This window comes from Ranitomeya imitator, chromosome 2 (assembly GCF_032444005.1).
Source record: "Ranitomeya imitator isolate aRanImi1 chromosome 2, aRanImi1.pri, whole genome shotgun sequence".
Taxonomy (NCBI): Eukaryota; Metazoa; Chordata; class Amphibia; order Anura; family Dendrobatidae; genus Ranitomeya; species Ranitomeya imitator.
The window spans coordinates 719,236,464-719,254,749 of NC_091283.1; positions in this window are offsets into that span (position 1 = coordinate 719,236,464).

The following is an 18,286-nucleotide window of genomic DNA, read 5'->3' on the forward strand; positions in this document are numbered from 1 at the left end:
GCCAAAGGCTTCATACGTCCTTATTCCTCACCAGCAGGTGGCACCTATATTTTTTGTAAAAAAGAAGGATGGGACCCTGAGACCCTGTGTTGACTATCAGGATCTCAATAAGGTAACCAAACAGACTAGTTATCCTTTGCCTTTGATTCCCAAATTATTGGAAAGAAACTGCCATGCTAAAGAATTCTCTAAACTGGATCTTCGTGTGGCTTATAATTTGGTGCGTATTCATTCTGGGGATGAACTGAAGACAGTATTCAGATGCGACGTTTCAACATCTTACTAATGACATCTTCAGAGATTTATTGGACCAGTTTGTGGTGATTTATTTGAACAATATTGCAATTTTTTCTGACTTTTTACCGGAACATGAAGAATAAGTCAAATCTGTTTTGAAACGTCAAGAACCATCCGTATGTCAATGAGAAGTTCGAGTTCCATCATTCTGAGATACAGTTCTTAGGTTATATCATCTCTCCCCAGGGGCTAAACATGGAATTTGGTAAGATTCAGGCTATGCTTGACTGGCCGGTACCCAAGAATGTTAAAGAGGTCCAACGGTTTATCGGTTTTGCAAATTTCTACAGACATTTTATTCTAAATTTTTCTGACATTGTCCGTCCCATTACTTCTTTGACAAAGGAAAAACTCTTTAAGTGACATCACAGGTTCACAAAGCTTTTGATCGTCTTAAGACCTTTTTCACCTCAGCACTGTTGTTGATCCACTCAGACCCAGCACATCCTTTCATTGTGGTTGTGAACACTTCTGATAATGCTTTGGAGGCTATTCTTTACCAAAGAACTGGAGAGAAGGGTCTGCTACCTCCTTGTGCTTTCTTTTCCTGTAGACTTACCTTGGCAAAGAAAAACTACAATGTGGGAGACAAGGACCTGCTGGCTATTGTTGCAGCTTTCAAGGAAAGGAGGTATCATCTGCAAGGAGCAGCACAACAGATCATAGTGCTGACTCACCATCGCAATTTAGAGTTCTTTAGATCCGCTAGATGTCTTTCTCTTCATCAGGCTCGTTGGAGTTTATTTTTAAACCAATTTAACTTTGTACCATCCAGGTTCTCGTAATGGGAAGGCTGATGCGTTATCCCAAATCTCCAATCCATGCTGCGGACTCTGTACCTGGAGCCCCATCCAAGACCATTCTATCTGATGCCAGCTTCATCAGAGTTATCCACGATCAGGACTTGTGGAAGGAGTTCAAGGATGCCTATAACTGTGATGTGTTTCTGGCCAATCCACCTGTTGATATCAATCTTGTCCTTAGAGGCGGCATTTGGCTCAGAGATCAACGTATCTATGTCCCTGAGGCTGTGTGCAGATTATCAAGTTGTCCTTGACTCTAAGTTGGCTGGTCACAGGGGGTACAGAGGACATAAGAGTTCCTAAGCTGATTTTTCTGGTGGCCAACTTGCCTGAAGGATACTAAGGACTATGTTCATTCTTGCGAGGTATGTGCTAGTTACAAGACTCCTTGTGTGTCTCCTATGGGTCTTCTTCAACCATTGCCTGTTCTGTCCCTCCCATGGGGGTCTATCTCAATGGACTTCATTGTGGAGTTGCCTACATCGGGGGCAAGAGTGCGATCCTGGTGATGGTCGATCGCCTGACTAAGGCCGTTCATTTTGTTCTACATGGGGTCCCGGATGAGATAATCTCTGACCGTGGACTGCAATTCACGTCAAGATTCTAGAACGGGTTGCTCTCAATATTAATGTCTGTGTTTTGTCCGCTTTTCACCCTCAGACGAATGGTCAGACCGAGCATACCAACCAGATTTTGGAACAATATCTACAATGCTACATCAGCCATCTTCAGGATGATTGATTAGAGTTACTCTTATTAGCTGAGTTCTCATTTAACAATTCTCAGAGTGTCTGCACTAAGTTCACACCTTTCTTTGCCAATCTGGATTACCATCTGAGTTTCTTAACTAGATTTTCAATTAATGCTCCAGTTCCGGCTGTAGAAGAAAGGCTGACTGCGATGAGGCAAAATCTGGAGGTTCTGAAGGAATCCCTGACCACAGCTCAAGAACATTAAAAGAGATTGGCTAATAGATTCCGTAAACCTGCACCCATGATCAAGGTAGGAGATTCCATGTGGTTATCCACTAAAATTCTGAAGTTGAACGTTCCTTCACAGAAACTTGGACAGAAGTTAATCGGGCCTTTCAATCAATGGTATTGTGAGCTCTGTGGCCCGCCGCCTGAAGCTGTATGGGACTATGATGGTACACCTAGTTTTCCATGTTTCCTTACTAAAGTTTGTATCTCCTAACTACTTCCAGTGACGTGTTGTGCCACCTCTACAGCCGGTGGTGATTGATGGGCAAGAACATTTTGTGGTGGAAGAAATTATTGATTCTAGGATTGGCAGAATCGGCTCCAATATCTGATAAGGTGGCAGGGGTATCTCCCTGAAGAAGATTCTTCGGAATCTGTGGAAAACATCAATGCCCAACAGAAAATTTCTTGTTTTCATCAGAGATTCCCTGAGAAACTAGGTCCAGGATCGTCTTGAGGCCGCTTCTAAGGAGGTAGTAATGTCGGGACTCTGAACCTTTTTATTACCTTTTTGGCATTCCTGCCCTCTTTCAGTATGGCATATTTTGTCTCATGTGCCCCTTGTATTCCTGCTTTATAAGTACACCCCATCCTTTAGACTGTACTACTGTATTCTGCCTTTGTCCAGTTCCTGATCCTGGTGGCTTCCTGGCTTTCTACCTGCTCCTGTGAACCTTTTTGGATATCCTGTTTCTTGAACTGAACTGGCTTATATATATACCGTATATACTCGAGTATAAGCCAACCCGAGTATAAGCCGACCCCCCTAATTTTGCCACAAAAACTGGGAAAACTTATTGATTTGAGTATAAGCCTAGGGTGGAAAATGGAGCAGCTACCGGTTAATGTCAAAAATAAAAATAGATACCAATAAAAGTAAAATTAATTGAGACATCAGTAGGTTAAGTGTTTTTGAATATCCATATTGAATCAGGAGCCCCATATATTGCTCCATACAGTTCATTATTGCCCCATAAGATGCTCCATATAAAGCTGTGCCCCTTATACAATGCTCTGCACCATTCATTATTGCCCCATAGCTGTGCTATATAGTGCTCTGCACCGTTCATTCTTGCCCCATAGCTGTGCCATATAGTGCTCTGCACCGTTCATTCTTGCCCCATAGCTGTGCCATATAGTGCTCTGCACCGTTCATTTTTGTCCCATACCTGTGCCATATAGTGCTCTGCACCATTCATTTTGTCCCATAGCTGTGCCATATAGTGCTCTGCACCGTTCATTATTGTCCCATAGCTCTGCCATATAGTGCTCTGCACCGTTCATTTTTGTCCCATAGCTGTGCCATATAGTGCTCTGCACCGTTCATTATTGCCGCATAGCTGTGCCATATAGTGCTCTGCACCGTTCATTTTTGTCCCATAGCTCTGCCATATAGTGCTCTGCACCGTTCATTTTTGTCCCATAGCTGTGCTGCCATATAGTGCTCTGCACCGTTCATTATTGCCCCATTGATGTACCATAGAAAGCTCTGCCATTGCTGCTGCTGCTGCAATAAAAAAAAAAAAAGCCATACTCACCTCTCTTGCTTGCAACTCCTCAGCGTCCGGTCCCGGCGTCTCTCCGCACTGAATGATCAGGCAGAGGGCGCCGCGCACACTATATGCGTCATCGCGCCCTCTGACCTGCACAGTCAGTGCCGAGAGACGCCGGGAACATGGAGCGGCGCCGGGAACATGGAGCGACACCCAGCGTGTGGAACGGAGATAGGTAAATATGACATACTTACCTGCTCCCGGCGTCCCGCTCCTTCTCCCGGACAGCTGGTCGCGGTGCCGCAGCCTCTCCCTCTATCAGCGGTCACCGTTACCGCTGATTAGAGAAATGAATATGCGGCTCTACCCCTATGGGAGTGGAGTCCATATTCATTTTTCCAATGAGCGGTCCCACGTGACCGCTCAAGAGTGGAAGAGCTGCGGCACACGGAGACAGTGTGACGGCAGGGGGAGCGCCAGGATCACCGGGACTAGGTGAGTATGCCTCAGCGCCCTCTCCCCCTCACCCGCCGACCCTGCCACTCACCATGACTCGAGTATAAGCCGAGAGGGGCACTTTCAGCCCAAAAATTTGGGCTGAAAATTTCGTCTTATACTCGAGTATATACGGTAGTTATTCCTGTATGGACTAAACAACGACTTACTGGTGTCAAGTTTATCCAATATAACTGTGCTTCACAGATTGCTTCACTTAATTGCATTTCCCTCAGACTCTGTTAGGTTGCATTTAATATTAACACAGAGTATTTATGGACTTGTGTTTTTCTCTGCACTTGTTTGGATCACCGTGTGATATAATATAGACTTTACCACCTACTAACTGTGTTCTGTAGTTGTCTTGTTCCATGCAAAGTGACACCTGTGAGTGGCTTACCACTGTCTCCAACATCATGTCTTCCCTCTATCTGAAACTGAACATTCAGACCCGTTTAAATATTTCACTCTTTGTTTCATTGCAGCCATTTGGTAAATTCAAAAAAGTTCATTTTTTTCTCATTAATGTACACTCTAGAGCCCATCTTGACAGAAAAAAAACAGAAATGTAGTAATTTTTGCAAATTTATTAAAAAATAAAAACTGAAATATCACATGATCATAAGTATTCAGACCCTTTGCTCAGTATTGAGTAGAAGCACCCTTTTGAGCTAGTACAGCCATGAGTCTTCTTGGAAATGATGCAATAGGTTTTTCACATCTGGATTTGGGGATCTTCTGCCATTCTTCCTTGCAGATTCTCTCCGGTTCCATCAGGTTGGATGGTGAACGTTGGTGGACAGCCATTTTCAGGTCTCTCCAGTCGAGTCAAATCGGCCGATTATCGTGAAAAGTCGGGGATCGACCGAAACACGAAACCCAATGCAAGTCAATGGGGAAGCATAGTCGGCAGTGGGTGGAAGCCAGGAATACACCTACAGTGCCCATTTTAATGGCAAAAACATCCATTCTTGGTACTGAAGCTTGTCAATCTTAATTTACCTTATAATAATAGTTAGGCATTGGACATTGGGGGTCATTTGGCTAAACTTGTGGGGGGTATGGCTGGGTTAAGTATTTAGTGGGCCCAGGAAACGTGGACCATGTCACGGCAGTGGAGCAGGGAGAGGTAAGTATTTCAACTTTGCAAGTGCTGTGATCCTGAGAAAGCAGGGAGGGCCCACTCGTTCGCATTGGCACTGGCACAGGGCCCCTCAAAGTACGGTGGTGTATTTGCACGGCGGGGGTGCCTCCCACCAGCAGCAACACTTTTGCGTACTATGAGGGGCCCTGTGCCAGTGACATCGCCAACGAGTACCCCCCCACATGATGAAGGAACCTGCACTTTCATCTGCACCTTCCTCTTTGTCCCCGTGTGAGGTGGTATAGTATGCGGGAAGGGGAACCTCACTTTCAGCAGGGTCAGAATCTGGCTGTGTAGCGTGCAAGGGGAATGTAGCGGTCTGGGTCAATGTACCAGCAGAGTCATCAAGCAGTGGCTGGGCAATGGGCAGGATGAGGAGGAAACACAGATATAGTCCCAAATACAAAAGTAGGCTAAAAGCAGTTCAAAATTGGTAACAGGACTAAACAGGCGGCATTCCTTTGTTCAGTGGAGGACAACTGTAATGAGAGGCTGACACAGTGAGTAGGCCCAAGTCAGTAAGTAGTCTAAATGCAGTTCAAAATTGGTAACAGTAGTAAACAGGCGGCACTGCTTTGTTCAGTGGAGGAGAACAGCAAGGAGCGGAAGACACCGTTAGTAGGCCCCAACCCAACTAGTAGGCCAAATGCAGTGTAATATTAACAAGTACTTAATGAAAGCCTGAAGATCGAAGTTCAGGACAGGAAACCAGGAGAACAGCAAGGAGCGGCAGACACCGTTAGTAGGCCCCAACCAAACTAGCAGGCCAAATGCAGTGTAATATTAACAACTACTTAACGAGAGCCTGAAAATGGAAGTTCAGGACAGGAAACCAGGAGAACAGCAAGGAGCAGCAGACACCGTTAGTAGGCCCCAACCCAACTAGTAGGCCAAATGCAGTGTAATATTAACAACTACTTAACGAGAGCCTGAAAATGGAAGTTCAGGACAGGAAACCAGGAGAACAGCAAGGAGCGGCAGACACCATTAGTAGACCCCAACCCAACTAGCAGGCCAAATGCAGTGTAATATTAACAACTACTTAACGAGAGCCTGCAAATGGAAGTTCAGGACAGGAAACCAGGAGAACAGCAAGGAGCAGCAGACACCGTTAGTAGGCCCCAACCCAACTAGTAGGCCAAATGCAGTGTAATATTAACAAGTACTTAATGAGAGCCTGAAGATCGAAGTTCAGGACAGGAATCCTGGAGAACAGCAAGGAGCGACAGACACCGTTAGTAGGCCCCAACCAAACTAGCAGGCCAAATGCAGTGTAATATTAACAACTACTTAACGAGAGCCTGAAAATGGAAGTTCAGGACAGGAAACCAGGAGACCAGCAAGGAGCGGCAGACACCGTTAGTAGGCCCCAACCCAACTAGTAGGCCAAATGCAGTTGTTCCATTTAACAATTATTTAACAAGAGCCTGAAGATAGAAGCTCAGGAAAGGCAACCAGGAGAACACCTTGGAGCGGCAGACACTGTTAGTAGGCCCCAAACAAAGTAGTAGCCCCCCTGCATTTGTTCCATTTAACAACTATTTAACAAGAGCCTGAAGATAGAAGCTCAGGAAAGGCAACCAGGTGAACACCTTGGAGCGGCAGACACTGTTAGTAGGCCCCAACCAAACTAGTAGCACCACTGCAGTTTTAAAATTCCGATAGGCTGAAAACCTGATAATTGCAGGTCATTTTTTTTAAGAGGACAGCTGTATTGAGTGGCGCAGCCAGACACTGCTAGTAGGCCTTACACCACAAAGTTGGCTCGATGCAGGTTTAAAAAAGGTTACATGGGTACACGGTCAGCATTGGTGTGGTCAGTGGAGGACAATTGGAAGAAGGGACCGCAGACAGACTTAGTAGGCCTAACATAAAAAAGTAGGCTCAATGCAGTTTCAATTATCTTGCAGGGGTACACAGGCAACATTGGTGTGGTCAGCGGAGGACTATTGGAAGGAGGGACCGCAGACAGACTTAGTAGGCCTAACATAAAAAAGTAGGCTCAATGCAGTTTCAATTATCTTGCAGGGGTACACAGGCAACATTGGTGTGGTCAGCGGCGGACTATTGGAATGAGGGACCGCAGACAGACTTAGTAGGCCTAACATAAATAAGTAGGCTCAATGCAGTTTCAATTATCTTGCAGGGGTACACAGGCAACATTGGTGTGGTCAGCAGAGGACTATTAGAAGGAGGGACCACAGACAGACTTAGTAGGCCTAAAATAATAAAAGGAGGCTCAATGCAGTTTCAATTATCTTGCAGGGGTACACAGGCAGCATTAGTGTGGTCAGCGGAGGACTATTGGAAGGAGGGAACGCAGACAGACTTAGTAGGCCTAACATAAAAGAAAGGTGGCTCTATGCACTTTTAAATAGGTTCCATTGGTACTCAGGCAGCATTGGTGTGGTCAGCGGAGGACCATTGGAAGGAGGGACCGCAGACAGACTTAGTAGGCCTAAAATAACAAAAGGAGGATCAATGCAGTTTCAATTATCTTGCAGAGGTACACAGGCAGCATTGGTGTGGTCAGCGGAGGACTATTGGAAGGAGGGACCGCAGACAGACTTAGTAGGCCTAAAATAACAAAAGGAGGCTCAATGCAGTTTCAATTATCTTGCAGAGGTACACAGGCAGCATTGGTGTGGTCAGCGGAGGACTATTGGAAGGAGGGACCGCAGACAGACTTAGTAGGCCTAAAATAAAAAAGTAGGCTCTATGCACTTTTAATTAGGTTCCAGGGGTACACAGGCAGCATTGGTGTGGTCAGCGGAGGACAATTGGAAGGAGTGTCTGACATAGTTAGTACTACAAAATAATACAGTTAGGGCCAGAAATATTTGGACAGTGACACAAGTTTGGTTATTTTAGCTGTTTACAAAAACATGTTCAGAAATACAATTATATATATAATATGGGCTGAAAGTGCACACTACCAGCTGCAATATGATAGTTTCCACATCCAAATCGGAGAAAGGGTTTAGGAATCATAGCTCTGTAATGCATAGCGTCCTCTTTTTCAAGGGACCAAAAGTAATTGGACAATGGACTCTAAGGGCTGCAATTAACTCTGAAGGCGTCTCCCTCGTTAACCTGTAATCAATGAAGTAGTTAAAAGGTCAGGGGTGGATTCCAGGTGTGTGGTTTTGCATTTGGAAGCTGTTGCTGTGAGCAGACAACATGCGGTCAAAGGAACTCTCAATTGAGGTGAAGCAGAACATCCTGAGGCTGAAAAAAAAGAAAAAATCCATCAGAGAGATAGCAGACATGCTTGGAGTAGCAAAATCAACAGTTGGGTACATTCTGAGGAAAAAGGAATTGACTGGTGAGCTTGGGAACTCAAAAAGGCCTGGGCGTCCACGGATGACAACAGTGGTGGATGATCGCCGCATACTTAATTTGGTGAAGAAGAACCCGTTCACAACATCAACTGAAGTCCAGAACACTCTCAGTGAAGTAGGTGTATCTGTCTCTAAGTCAACAGTGAAGAGAAGACTCCATGACAGTAAATACAAAGGGTTCACATCTAGATGCAAACCATTCATCAATACCAAAAATAGACAGGCCAGAGTTAAATTTGCAGAAAAACACCTCAAGAAGCCAGCTCAGTTCTGGAAAAGTATTCTATGGACAGATGAGACAAAGATCAACCTGTACCAGAATGATGGGAAGAAAAAAGTTTGGAGAAGAAAGGGAACGGCACATGATCCAAGGCACACCACATCCTCTGTAAAACATGGTGGAGGCAACGTGATGGCATGGGCATGCATGGCTTTCAATGGCACTGGGTCACTTGTGTTTATTGATGACATAAGAGCAGACAAGAGTAGCCGGATGAATTCTGAAGTGTACCGGGATATACTTTCAGCCCAGATTCAGCGAAATGCTGCAAAGTTGATTGGACGGCGCTTCATAGTACAGATGGACAATGACCACAAGCATACAGCCAAAGCTACCCAGGAGTTCATGAGTGCCAAAAAGTGGAACATTCTGCAATGGCCAAGTCAATCTCCAGATCTAAACCCAATTGAGCATGCATTTCACTTGCTTAAATCCAGACTTAAGACGGAAAGACCCACAAACAAGCAAGACCTGAAGGCTGCGGCTGTAAAGGCCTGGCAAAGCATTAAGAAGGAGGAAACCCAGCGTTTGGTGATGTCCATGGGTTCCAGACTTAAGGCAGTGATTGCCTCCAAAGGATTTGCAACAAAATATTGAAAAAAAAATATTTTGTTTGGGTTATGTTTATTTGTCCAATTACTTTTGACCTCCTAAAATGTGGAGTGTTTGTAAAGAAATGTGTACAATTCCTACATTTTCTATCAGATATTTTTGTTCAACCCTTCAAATTAAACGTTACAATCTGCACTTGAATTCTGTTGTAGAGGTTTCATTTCAAATCCAATGTGGTGGCATGCAGAGCCCAACTCGCGAAAATTGTGTCACTGTCCAAATATTTCTGGCGCTAACTGTACATAGATGTTAATGTCTCGCAAAAAAACAAAACAAACAAAAAAAAGGGTGGCATACTTACGTACAGGGGTGGGCTCCTCTGATGACTTTCAGACATTGTTATTTGGTGCAAAGTATTTACTGGTGTAAATGTAGGACAGGGCCACTGAATATTTTAAGTAGCATCATACATGTCAACAAATTGGTATTGTCGGTGCCAGGCATTGAAGGATTTCACCGCATAGACTAAACAGCGGTGGAGCAGTGACAGATAATTTTGCAAGTGGTAGAGCACAGTTTGAGCTGGGGGATGGGGGGCACTCTCTCGTGCCCGGCGGTACTGGCCCAAGGCCCCTCATGTTACAATGGTGTGTCTGACGTTGGGTGTGCACCACCACGGCCAGAGACATTTCATTGAATTATGAGGGACCCGGTGCCAGTGCCATCGACCAAAAGTGGGCACACCCACCTCTTCAGACAAACGGCACTCTCATGAGTGCTTTCGCCAAGTAGCGAGACCATGGCCACGTGGGGAGAGCCCATTTAGGGAGGTGTAAACATGTCGTATGCTGGACATACAGCAGCTGCAAATGGAGAACACTCAGTAAGACCAGTCCAAAAGCAAGACCTTTTTGAAGGAAAGCTAGGTGTCAGCTGGGAAAGGTGGGGCAAAATAATTAGAAATCCATGAGTGGTTCATTTTAATGAAGGTTAGATCATCAACATTTTGGGTAGCCAGAGGAGTACTTTTTTCCGGTCAGTATTGAACGAGCAGCACTGAATACTCTTTCTGATAGCAAACTAGCTGCTGGGCAAGCGAGCTCCTGCAATGCATATTCGGACAATTCAGGCCAGGTGTCCATTTTGGATGCCCAGTAATCAAATGGGAATGACGGGTGAGGGAGAACATCGATAGGGGAGGAAAAATAGTTAGTAACCATACTGGACAAATGTTGTCTCCTGTCACTTTGAATTGATGCTGCAGTACCTGTCCTGTCTGCCATCATTGCGAAATCACTCCACAACCGGGTCAGAAAACCCCTCTGTCCAACACCACTTCTGATTTGTGCACCTCTAACACCTCTGCCCTGTTGCCCCCTGCAGCTCGTGTGAGAACCATCACCGCCGCTGTGTGCTGGGAATGCCTGAATCAAACGGTCAACAAGAGTTGCTTGTTTGGTTGCCAATATTTGTTCAAGGTTCTCATGTGGCATGATGTTTTGCAGTTTCCCCTTATAGCGTGGATCCAGGAGGCAGGCCAACCAGTAATCGTCATCGGTCATCATTTTTATAATGCGGGGGTCCCTTTTTAGGATATGCAAGGCATAATCCGCCATGTGGGCCAATGTTCCAGTTGTCAATTCACTGCTTGTGCTGGGCTGAGGAGCACTTTCGGGCAAATCAACGTCACTTGCCTCCCTCAAAAACCCTGACCCTGGCCTTGCAACGCCACCAGTTTCTATTGCCCCCTGAGAAGCTTCCTCTTCACCCGCCACCTCATCCAGTAGACTTCCCTGACCAGACAATGGCTGACTGTCATCATGGCTTCCCTCGTCTTCGGCTGCAGACGCCTGCTCCTTTATGTGCGTCAAACTTTGCATCAGCAGACGCATTGGGGAATGCTCATGCTTATTATGGCATTGTCTGCACTAACCAGCCATGTGCATTCCTCAAAACACTGAAGGACTTGACAGAGGTCTTGTAGCTTTGACCACTGCACACCTGACAACTCCATGTCTGCCATCCAACTGCCTGCCCGTGTATGTGTATCACACAGTCTCTGAAGCATGTGCATTGTGGAGTTCCACCTTGTTGCAACGTCGATGATTAGGCGATGCTGGGGAAGGTTCAAAGATCGCTGATGGTTCTGCATATGGCTGGAGTGTACGGGCGAATGGCGGATGTGGGAGCAAAGTCTACGCACCTTCAGGAACAGGTTGGGTAACCCCGGATAACTTTTCAGGAAGCACTGCACAACCAGGTTTAAGGTGTGAGCCAGGCAAGGAATGTGTTTCAGTTGTGAAAGGGCTATGGGAAGCCATAAAATTCCTTCCGTTATCACTCACTACCTTGCCTGCCTCAAGATGTACATTGCCCAGCCATGAGTGAATTTCTTGATGGAAGAACGCAGACAGAACTTCCGCGGTGTGTCTGTTGTCGCCCAAACACTTCATTGCCAATACAGCCTGCTGACGCTTGGCACTAGCTGTTCCATAATAGGACACCTCGTGTGCAACAGTGGCAGCTGCGCATGGAGTGGTCGTGCGACTGCGGTCTATGGACAAGCTCTCGCTTCTGCTGGAGGACGAGGAGGAGAAGGAGGGGGGGCGAACGCCTACAGCCAACTGTTTCCTAGACCGTGGGCTAGGCAGAACTGTCCCAATATTGCTCTCCCCTGTGGACCCTGCATCCACCACAATAACCCAGTGTGCCGTGATGGACACGTAACGCCCCTGGCCATGCCTACTAGTCCATGCATCTGTTGTCAGGTGCACCTTTCTACTCACAGATTGCCTGAGTACATGGACAATGCAGTCTTTTACATGCTGGTGGAGGGCTGGGATGGCTTTTCTCAAAAAGAAGTGTCAACTGGGTAGCTTGTAGCATGGTACATCGTAGTCCATCAGGGCTTTGAATGCTTCGCTTTCAACTAACCGGTAGGGCATCATCTCTAACGAGATTAGTCTAGCAATGTGGGTGTTCAAACCCTGTGTACGCGGATGAGAGGATGAGTACTTCCTTTTCCTAATGAGAGTCTCTTGTAGGGTGAGCTGGACTGGAGAGCTGCATATGGTGGAACTAGCGGGGGTGCCGGTGGACATGGCAGACTGAGAGAGGGTTGGTGATGGTATTCTTGCTGTTGGCTTACACACAGTGTTTCCTACCAAGAACCTGGTGATTCCCTGACTGCTTTGGCCTTGCGAGGAAACCTCCACATTTGCTGCAGGTGGTGTGGTAAACGGTGGGCTTACAGTGAGGGAAGGGATGTAGCGTTGCTGACTAGCTTCATTGTGAGAGGGTGCAACAATGTTAAGTGACGTTTGGTAGTTAGTCCAGGCTTGCAAGTGCATGGTGGTTAAATGTCTACGAATGCAACTTGTATTTAGATTTTTAACATTCTGACGTCTGCTGAAGGTCCTTGAGCATTTCTTACAGATGACTTTGCACTGATCATTTGGATCTTGGTTAAAAAAATGCCAGACTGCACTCTTCCTACTATTGGATACCTTTTCAGGCATTGCACACTGAGCTACTTTAACAGGATTGCCACGCTGTCCTACAACTGTTTTTGGTTTTGCCCCACGTTTTTGGCCAGGTACGGGCATGCCAGATGGAACCTGTTGCGATGTTGATGCCTGCTGCGGCTCCTCCTCCTCCGCTTCAGAGCTACTGCCGCCTGCACCCTGTTCCCCCAATGGCTGCCAATCGGGGTCAACAACTGGGTCATCTATGACCTCCTCTTCTATGTCCTGTGCACCTTCCTCTGTGTCACCGTTTAAGCCGGTGCTATAGTGTTCGTGACGGGGCTCCATAGTCTCATCTGGGTCAGATTCTGGATCAGTACACTGCAAGGGCAATGTTGTGATCTGAGTCAAAGGAATAGCATAATAATCTGGCTGTGGCTGTGTATCTGTGCACTCCATGTCCGATTCATCTTGTAATGGGCATGGCCTGTTAACAATTTCCCTTTCTAACCCAGGAACGGTATGTGTAAAGAGCTCCATGGAGTAACCCGTTGTGTCGCCTGACGCATCCTTCTCTGTTGTTCTGGGTGAAGAACGCAAGGAAGCGACTTGTCCCTGACCGGGAACATCCACTGACGACACGCTGCTTTTACATTTTGCACTTTCCGAAGAGGAGGCAAAAGATCTAGAGGCAGAGTCAGCAAGGAAAGCCAAAACTTATTCCTGCTGCTCCGGCTTTAAAAGCGGTTTTCCTACTCCCAGAAAAGGAAGCGTTCGAGGCCTTGTGTAGCCAGACGATGATGGTGGCTGAACAACTCGAGACTTAGGTGCTATATTGCTTTTCCCACGACCACCTGATGCTCCACCACCACTACCATCATTACCAGCTGGCAATGACCACCCACGGCCACAACCTCTTCCACCAGACTTCCTCATTCTTGGAAATATGTAACCAAACTAACAAAGGGTATTTGGTACTGTAAAACCAGTTACAAGGTGGACGCAAAATTGTTGTGAATTTAAATCTCCCTTTATAGGTGTGTGAGACTGCAGGGAAAATCAGGCCCACTGTATTACAGCACACAGTTTCAGTGGCAGACAGTGGCTGACAGATATGCCAATAACAGGACTGACGCAGATGCACACACTGGAAATAAAAATCTCCCCTTCTTTTTTTTTTTGATAGGAGACTAGTGATTAAATCTGGCCCACTGTTTTACAGTATTGTTTCAGTGGCACAAAATGATAGACCGATACCACAGACTGGACTGGCACAGATGCACAGATTAGCCAATATTAATCTCCCCTTCTTTTTTTTTTTTTGATGGGAGACTAGTGATTAAATCTGGCCCACTGTTTTACAGTATTGTTTCAGTGGCACAAAATGACAGACCGATACCACAGACTGGACTGGCACAGATGCACAGATTTGCCAATATTAATCTCCCCTTCTTTTTTTTTTTGGATGGGAGACTATTGAATAAATCTGGCCCACTGTTTCACAGTATTGTTTCAGTGGCACAAAATGACAGACCGATACCACAGACTGGACTGGAACAGATGCACAGATTTGCCAATATTAATCTCCCCTTCTTTTTTTTGGATGGGAGACTAGTGATTAAATCTGGCCCACTGTTTTACAGTATTGTTTCAGTGGCACAAAATGACAGACCGATACCACAGACTGGACTGGCACAGATGCACAGATTTGCCAATATTAATCTCCCCTTCTTTTTTTTTGGATGGGAGACTAGTGAATAAATCTGGCCCACTGTTTCACAGTATTGTTTCAGTGGCACAAAATGACAGACCGATACCACAGACTGGACTGGCACAGATGCATAGATTTGCCAATATTAATCTCCCCTTCTTTTTTTTTTTTATGGGAGACTAGTGATTAAATCTGGCCCACTGTTTTACAGTATTGTTTCAGTGGCACAAAATGACAGACCGATACCACAGACTGGACTGGCACAGATGCACAGATTTGCCAATATTCATCTCCCCTTCTTTTTTTTTCGTTGGGAGACTATTGAATAAATCTGGCCCACTATTTTACAGTATTGTTTCTGTGGCAGAAAATGACAGACAGATACCACAGACTGGACTGGCACATATGCGCAGATTTGCCAATATTAATCTCCCTTTCTTTTTCTGTGATGGGAGACTATTGAATAAATCTGGCCCTCTGTTTTACAGTATTGTTTCAGTGGCACAAAATGACAGACTGATACCACAGACTGGACTGGCACAGATGCACAGATTTGCCAATATTAATATCCCCTTCTTTTTTTTTTGATGGGAGACTATTGAATAAATCTGGCCCACTGTTTTACAGTATTGTTTCTGTGGCAGAAAATGACAGACCAATACCAAAAAGTGGACTGGCACAGATGCACAGATTTGCCAATATTAATCTCCCCTTCTTTTTCTGTGATGGGAGACTATTGAATAAATCTGGCCCTCTGTTTTACAGTATTGTTTCAGTGGCACAAAATGACAGACCGATACCACAGACTGGACTGGCACAGATGCACAGATTTGCCAATATTAATCTCCCCTTCTTTTTTTGTGATGGGAGACTATTGAATAAATCTGTCCCTCTGTTTTACAGTATTGTTTCAGTGGCACAAAATGACAGACCGATACCACAGACTGGACTGGCACAGATTCACAGATTTGCCAATATTAATCTCCCCTTCTTTTTTTTTTGGATGGGAGACTAGTGAATAAATCTGGCCCACTGTTTTACAGTATTGTTTCAGTGGCACAAAATGACAGACCGATACCACAGACTGGACTGGCACAGATGCACAGATTTGCCAATATTAATCTCCCCTTCATTTTTTTTTTGATGGGAGACTAGTGATGAAATCTGGCTTACTGTTTTACAGTATTGTTTCAGTGGCACAAAATGACAGACCGATACCACAGACTGGACTGGCACAGATGCACAGATTTGCCAATATTAATCTCCCCTTTTTGTTTTTATATGGAAGACTAGTGAATAAATCTCGCCCACTGTTTTACAGTATTGTTTCTGTGGCACAAAATGACTGACAGATATAACAGACTGGACTGGCACAGATGCACTGATTGGCAATATAAATCTCCCTTTTTAGGTGTGGGACAGTGCAGAAGAATACAGGCTCACTCTTTCACACTACACAGTTTCAGGGGCAGAAAGTGGCTTGAAGATATATATACATATATACCGTATTTTTCGGACTATAAGACGCACCGTACCATAAGACGCACCCCAAATTTGGGGTGAAAATTGCAGAAAAAAAGATTTTTTATAAGATGAGGGTCCGTCTTATTGTCCGAATTTAAGATCTCTTACCTGAGGGCAGGCAGTGGCAGAGCAGGGTCACAGGAGGCATGGTGGTGGCAGAGGTGAGGTGATGCTGATGTGTGGTGGGCGGAACGGCGTGCACCTGAGCAGGGTCCCATCTTGCTTATGTGGGCGACGCCATGGCCTGGTGTCCATGGGGAGGTTGCGGCAGTGCTGTGGCGGCGGCAGATGTGCGGTCACATCCTCAGGTGGCGGCAGCCAGGGTCCCTTCCACATGTGAGGTGACGCCACTGCAGTATTGAAGGAGAGCAGCAGAGCTGGGTGAGTCATGGTTTTCCCGGTGGCTGCGGGCTTACCGGCATTGTGGCGGCGACAGAGGTGCGGGGATGATGTGGTGCGGTGACCGGTATAGCGTGAGCAGGGTCCCGTGCACATTTGAGGTGAATCTGTGGCCCGGTATTGAAGGAGAGCAGCAGAGCTGGGTGAGTTACGGTTTTCCCAGTGGCGGCGGCCATCTGCCTGAGGCCGCGCATTCGCAGATTCAGTACTCTGCTTCCCAGGGCTTCAGGAAAATGGCCGCGGGAGGCCGCGCGTGCGCAGATGGAGATCACGGCGGCCATTTTCCTGAAGCTGAGATCTCAATCTGCGAACTCGGCTTCAGGAAAATGGCCGCCGCGATCTCCATCTGCGCACGCACGGCCTCCCGCGGCCATTTTCCTGAAGTACGAGGAAGCAGAAAACTCAATCTGCGCACGCACGGCCTCAGGAAGATTGCCGCCGCCACCGGGAAAACCGTAACTCACCCAGCTCTGCTGCTCTCCTTCAATACCGGGCCACGGATTCAGCTCAAATGTGCACGGGACCCTGCTCACGCCATACCGGTCACCGCGCCACATCATCCCCGCACCTCTGTCGCCGCCACAATGCCGGTAAGCCTACGTTCCAACTATAAGACGCACCCCCCATTTTCCTCACAATTTTTTTGGGGAAAAAGTGCGTCTTATAGTCGGAAAAATACGGTATATAAAAAAGGGACTGTACTACAATTACTATCTCCCTACACTAATCTCAGAAAAGTATGGCAGGCAGCAATAAAAAGGACTGCTGCACACAAAAGTGTGGACATACAAACAAGATAGCTGTGGAGAAAGGAAGGAACAACAGATTTTGTGCTTTGAAAAAAGCAGTTGGTTTGCACAGCGGCGTACAAACAGCAATGCAGCTATCAGGCAGCCTTATAAGGCAGCCTAATAAGCTACAGAGCTGATGCACATAAATCTAGCCTCCACTGTCCCTGCAAGGAAAAGGTGGTGTTGGACAGTGGAAATCGCTACAGCGCAAGCGGTTTGAGGGTTTATATTCCCTGCCTAACGCTATCCCTGCTTCTGACGAAGCGGCAGCAACCTCTCCCTATGCTCAGATCAGCAGCAGTAAGGGTATGTTCACATTCGCATCTTTGGACGCAGTGTCGTCACCGCAAAACAACGCATGTGTCATGCGTCCCTATCTTTAACATTGGGGACGCATGGGCATGCGTTGTCATGCGTTTTGGTGCATTTTGCGATGCATGCGTCATTTCGGCACACCTGGCAGGGCGCGGCAAACGCAACATGTTGTATTTTTTCTGCGTCCAAAATTTTAAAAAAACGCATGCGTCGCACTTGCGTCGCATTTGCGTCATTGATGCGTCAAAACCCCCATTGAAGTGTATTGGCAACGCAGAAGACGCAAGTACTTGCGTTGTTGTGCATTGTACGACGCATGCGTTCTTTAATTAAAAAATAGGATAAGTGTATAGACGGTGTCTAGACACTGAAAGGACCCTATATATATAAAAAAAGGTTGAACGCATGCGTCAAAAAAGTCTGCGTTTTACATGCGTCTTTCATGCGTCGTGCGTTGCGTCCACGACGCTGGGTCCAAAGACGCGAATGTGAGCGTAGCCTTAGATGGCGGTCGGCGTGCACGCCCCTTTATAGCCCCTGTGACGCCGCAGAAAGCAAGCCAATCACTGCCATGCCCTTCTCTAAGATGGTGGGGACCGAGAACTATGTCATCACGCTGCCCACACTCTGCATCCTCCTTCATTGGCTGAGAAATGGCGCTGAACGTGTCATATGAAACGCGACTTTGGCGCGAAGG